At 35.3% G+C, this 6,367-nt stretch overlaps 1 long non-coding RNA gene across 1 annotated transcript; it reads left to right on the top strand.

The window, feature by feature from the left end:
* The first annotated feature begins 1,786 nt into the window (after nt 1-1,786).
* On the top strand, nt 1,787-3,538 carry LOC148762406 (uncharacterized). The gene is made up of 3 exons (XR_016026548.1): nt 1,787-1,878; nt 2,523-2,607; nt 3,398-3,538. It is a non-coding gene; the product is annotated as an uncharacterized LOC148762406 (long non-coding RNA).
* The last annotated feature ends 2,829 nt before the right edge of the window (nt 3,539-6,367 follow it).

Raw genomic sequence — 6,367 nt, 5'->3', positions numbered from 1 at the left:
CTTCCGGTTAAGACTACTTATGGGGCTGCCCAATATACTCGAGTTTATGTGGATGAGATAGTGCGACTACATGGTATTCCCATTTCTATAGTATCTGACAGAGGAGCTCAGTTTACTAGTAGGTTTTGGGGAAAGTTGCAAGAAGCATTGGGCACTAAGTTGGATTTCAGCACAGCTTTCCACCCTCAGACTGATGGACAATCTGAACGGACCATACAGACATTGGAGGATATGTTGAGGGCTTGTGTGATAGACCTTGGTGTCAGGTGGGAACAATATTTACCCTTAGTGGAATTTGCCTACAACAACAGTTTCCAAACTAGCATCCAAATGGCACCATTTGAGGCCTTATATGGACGAAGATGTAGGTCACCCATTGGATGGCTAGAGGTGGGAGAAAGGAAACTTTTGGGGCCTGAATTGGTGCAGGATGCAACCGAGAAAATACACATGATCCGTCAAAGGATGTTAACAGCACAAAGTAGACAGAAATCATATGCTGATAACCGACGGAGAGACTTGGAGTTCCAAGTAGGAGATCATGTATTTTTGAAAGTTTCGCCAACTAAAGGGGTAATGAGGTTTGGCAAGAAAGGGAAGTTAAGTCCTCGGTATATAGGGCCATTCGAGATCTTAGAAAAGGTTGGAGCGGTGGCTTATCGTTTGGCATTACCACCAGACCTCTCTAATATTCATCCCGTGTTTCATGTGTCCATGCTTAGGAAGTACAACCCAGATCCATCACATGTAATACGGTATGAAACAATTCAGTTGCAAGATGATCTAACCTATGAGGAACAACCGGTAGCTATCCTTGATAGGCAAGTTAAAAAGCTCCGTTCAAAGGATGTAGCCTCAGTGAAAGTGTTGTGGCGGAATCACACTAGCGAGGAGGTAACGTGGGAAGCTGAGGATGAGATGCGGACAAAGCATCCACACCTCTTCGATATGTAAAGGTAAGCCACTCTACATTGAATTTAAATTCGGGGACCGAATTTTTATTAGTGGGGGAGAATGTGAGACCCTATCAAGCTCGATTAAAAGACGGTATTGTATCGAGTGGTACAATTAAGTTAAATCGAGCCTTGAACTAGTTCAAATAGAAATTCTAAGAGGAATTTGAAAATTTTAAAACCAACAGAATGGTTTAGAATAGTGATTTGGAGTTCAAGGTCCAGTTTGGAGTCCATCAGAAAATTGACCGATTAGGGACAAAACGGTCATTTTACCATTTGATGATAAAATGGAGATTTTTAGCCAAGATTTGATCACATTTGACCAAGAATAATTATATGAAATATAATTATGATTATTGGAGTATAAAATGATGTTTAGTAGTGAAAAATTTTGATTCTCGGTATTTATAGAGCACAAGGGCAAAATGGTAATTTTGCCACTAGTGGACTAAACGAAAATTTTTTTTAAACAATTTTTGCCCCATTTAGTTAATATTGATCAATATTAGTGTTATTTTAGGTTGAAAAGTAGAAATAATGAGATTCCGGTACATTTCAGAGTATAAGGGCAAAATCGTAATTTTTTTGTCTCGGGGGCAAATCAGTAAAATTTTCGGCCCAGCACTTGTCAAGACCAAGGGATTTTAATTGTGGTAGGATTGGATAAATACCAGAATATTTGTGGTGGAAAATTAAGAAGAAAAAGTCAAAAAGTTAAAAATTTGGCCAATAAGCATGTGACACATGGCATGCTTGATTATTTTATTATTTTCTATAGAAATCAGCCCATTAAATCCCCAATTCCCTCACCATATTCGGCCTAGACATCCAGCAACCAGAAAAAAGGAAGAACAAAAGGAAAAACAAGAAAACCTAGGTGGAAATTCAAAGAAAAAGTGAAGAAATCAAGGAAACAAGCTAGGTAAGTTAAAATTTCTTTAATTCTCCTTGATACCTAGCTTACCCATGCTTTTGTTCTTGATTTCCATGGTTGAATATTGAGTTATCATGATGAATTCAATTCTGAAAAATGGGTATGGAAGAGGAATTGTTGTTGGAATAATTTGATTTTAGACTATGTTAGTGTTTAGGGATAGTTAAGCATGGTTATGAACAAAAACACAAAAGAAATATTCAATTTCTCTAGGGTTCCTTGTTGGCTGAACCATGAGGGCTGAATATCAATGGGGTATTGTTTTTATTTCAAGGAAAATGGCATGGAAAATGATGAAGTAAGGTGAAACGGTTATGTAGAAAAAGATTCGATGCTAGTACACCAAATGACCAAATTTTTTTCTATAAGGAATTGTGAGGGTTCTAATGCTGAATTTGGCTTTATTTAAATGTATGTGGTAAATTAAGGTATTAGAGGAGAAATGAATTAATTTGGAGGTGATTTGGACACAATCGTCGATTAATCGGGTGATCGGTCAAATTTAATCGATACCGTGATTAAGCGGTAATCGGACATATTTTTGCATTACATATCAAGCATTAGTAGTTTAAATTAATTTATATCAATTTAGGGACAATATAGTAAATTCCTCGACTTTGTTATTTGTCAAGGTGGTGAGACGTCCGGAAAAGGCAAAGGAATTACGCCTGAGGACTATTAGTCAGAGTTCACCCAGAATCTGAATTTTCAACACCTGTGAGTAGACTGCCTATCAAAATTGTTTTGGGAATATGACTATTTTGAACAAAGTGTTTGAATGATTTTATGAAATTTTTCATGAAAATGAATGCCTTGGGAACAAGCTTTTGAGAAAAGGTTTATGTTATGAAATGTGGTTATTATGGATTTCTATGTGGCTGCATTATGTTGATATACATATATGCTTGAATATAATGTTGTGTAATTATGTTGACTCGGCTATGTGCGAGTAGGGAGTGTGCATAAGCCGAGGATGACCCGGTTATGTGCGAGTAGGGAGTGCGCATAATCCGGTGATGACCCAGCCATGTGCGAGTAGGGAGTGCGCATGAGCTGGTGATGATGATGATGATGAGCTGGTGATGATGATGATGGGTTGATGAGATGATGATGATGGGTATATACGTATATATATATATACATATGTAAATGTGTGTGATATAGCAAATTGATGGACAATGATTTATGGTTGTAATGTACGTAAAATTTGACACATTATACTTTGAGAATTTTCATGAATGTTAGGTTGATTTTATTAGTTTAGCAGGATGGCTATTGTTGAGTGAGGAAAAATGTTTCTCTTGTTGCTTTGTTTTCACTGCATCGAAATTCATGCTCGCTGTAGCGAAAAACTCTGGGGTTTGGAGGGGTTTTAAATAGGAATGAACTAAATTGCATTGTTTGAAACAAGTGCATCATGATTTTAAATTTTTCCTAATTGTTGCTTGTTCCCTTCCTTGTTCACTCACTGGGTTTATACTCACCATTTTCAAATTCATGTTTTCAGATCACGAGGTAGCCGATAATTAGGACGAGGTGTCCTTGTAGATCTGTGTACATCTTCTGGTAGGTGTCTCGGCATTCGGTAGCTGTATATCCATCCGAGTCACTCCGCTGGAGGTCGAGTATTATTTTGTTATGTATAGATAAACTTAAATGTAAATTTTAAAAGAGTAATGCCAGTACGAGTTGGCAATGTGTATCACTATTTTGACTCAAAGTCATGAAATACGACTTAGTGATAATAAATAGAATCATAAGTAAAATAAATAATAGGCTTGCTTGGATTTAGTGGATTATGTCCATTGGACCCATGCGCCGGTCATGACCCGGAATTTGGGTCGTGACAGTGACAATCAGCTTGTATGCTGAGGTAGCATATTAGAGCATTATCAAAACCTCTTCCTTGAATTGGAACTTTGTTAATGAGGGAACTATTATGTCTTGAGATAACATCAGTAAAGACAAATTTTGTTCGATGAAATGAGCTACTTGAACTAGCTCTTGCTTTTTTTGGTGTCATTATCACCTTTGCTGCAATAAATCTCAAGAAACAACCAAAGCAAAGAAAAACCCAAATAAAGCAAAAATTTGCAATAGCTATTTAAGACCCAAAATCTCAAAATCTCATAAGCACAATTATGAATTTCTCCAACTCTCAATCTTTTAACCAAATTGAAAGAATAATATCTCTCAAATATTTTAATAATCAAGACAAGCAATCAACCCACAATTCAAGTCACAATGTAATCTAAAATCAAGTTCAATTGAAAGATGGCAAGCTTTATCGAAAACCAATCTAAATGGAGACATCCTAATCAGAGTCTTGTAGGAAGTTTTATAAGCCCAGAATGTATCATCCAACCTTTTGGACCAATCTTTTCTAGATGGACACATCGTTTTCTCCAAAATTCTCTTGATTTCTTTATTGGATACTTTAACTTGACCACTCGTTTGTAGATGGTATGTTGTGGTACTCTTATGTTTAGCTCTGTGTTTAGTAAGGAGTGCCTCAAAATTCTTGTTGCAAAAGTGAGAACCTTTATCATTGATGATAGCTCTATGAGTGCCAAAACTAGTGAAGATATTCTTTTTTAAGAGTTCATCACCATCGTAGAGTCATTAGTTGGGAGTGCTGCAACTTCAACCCATTTAGACACATAATCAACAGCAACCAAGATATACTGATTATTGTATGAAGGTATTAATGGACCCATAAAGTCAATTCCCTAAACAAAAAAAATCTCCACTTCAAGGATGTTGTTGAGAGGCATGTTGTGTCTTCATGACATGTTGCTAACTCGCTAATATCTATCACACTTTTTCACAAAATGATGAGCATCTTTAAAAAGTGTAGGCTAATAAAAACTTGATTGAAGAACCTTTGTAGCAGTTCGTTAACCTCCATAATGTCCTCCATGATTCGAAGATTGACAATGGTGAAATATATTCTTAATTTCATCGTTTGGAACACACCTTCTAAGAATTTGATCCCCACATTGCTTGAACAAGAAAGTCTCATCCCAAACATAATATTTGACATCATGCAAGAATTTCTTCTTCTGTTGAGAATTCAAATTGGGAGGAAAAAGATTACTTACAATGTAGTCCACAAAATCAGCATTTTATGATAATCTTTTCTACTTGTTCACATGAAATAGCTATTCATCCAAAAAATTCTCATTAATCATAGTTGAATTATCAGCTTGCATCCCATTCTCCAATCTTGAAAGATTGTTTGCCACTATATTTTTTTATCTTTTTTGTGTCTCAAATTTCTTAGTCAAATTCTTGTGGCAAAAGCACTTATCTTATCAAATGTGGTTTGGCATATTTCTTTTCAATCAAATATTTAATTGCAGAATGATCAGTATAAACAATGACTTCAGTGCCAATAAGGTAGAAGTGAAATTTATCAAATGCAAACATTATAGCAAGTAGCTCCTTTTCAGTAGTGGTGCAATTCATCTAGGCTTTAGTTAATGTTCTGTTGCCATAATAAATCAGATGGAATATTTTCTTTTTTCGTTAGCCTAAGTTGCGCCAATCGCATAATTATTTGCATCACACATAAGTTCAAATGGAAGATTCTAATCGAGGACTATGGTAATAGATGTAGAAATTAATCTCTTTTTCAACTCCATAAATGCCTCAAGGAATGAGTGGAAAAGTGTGTCTTTCTCCAACAAGTTGCATAGTGGCTTGGAGATTTTAAAAATTTTTTTAATGAAGCATCTATAAAAACCACCATGACCAAGAAAACTTCAAATACCTTTCCCTGATGTTGGAAGTGGAAGTTTGTCGATTGTCTCAATCTTTGCCTTATTTACTTTTAAACTTTTGCTAGAAACTTTATGTCCAAGAACTATACCTTTTTGCACCAGGAAGTGACATTTTTCGTAATTCAGCATCAAGTTGGTTTATTCACATCTCTTAAGTACTCTAGCAAGATTTCATAAACAATCATCAAGAGAATTGATAACTCTACTATATAAAGTTATTTTGACACATTTTGAGGGCTTAAGTAACTAGGTCTTTGAGATTATAGAATTGAATTTGAGTAATTTAGGTGTTTTTCTTAGTTAATTTAAGTTAGGTTTTGTTTAATTTTACTTTATTTTCCTTTAATTTACTTGAAGAATAGTTATTGTTGATTTCTTTTATTGCTTTTGTAGGAAATTTGATAAAAAAGGTTCATTTGATAAAAAAAAATGCACAAGTATGGTGATAACTTCATTCATATATGCTGTAGTATTTTGAGGATAACTTGAGTTATAGAAGTCCACATGATGTTTTTCTTAAACCATTAGAAAGCTAAGAGACAGGGCTACAACTTTGATGTTTACCATTTCTCCCAGTTCTGAACAGAAGATGGTCAAAATCTTTGTCAAAGTGGAAGTACTACACTAGGAAAGTGGAAGTCAAGACAAAACCTTGAGAGCCGCAGTGTTGAAAATGAGTATAGCACGGGTGTCAA

Source organism: Theobroma cacao, chromosome 5 (assembly GCF_053813885.1).
Source record: "Theobroma cacao isolate CCN51 chromosome 5, ASM5381388v1, whole genome shotgun sequence".
Classification (NCBI taxonomy): domain Eukaryota; kingdom Viridiplantae; phylum Streptophyta; class Magnoliopsida; order Malvales; family Malvaceae; genus Theobroma; species Theobroma cacao.
Note: the sequence above shows the minus strand (reverse complement) of the source record. Positions and strands in the feature narration are given on the sequence as shown.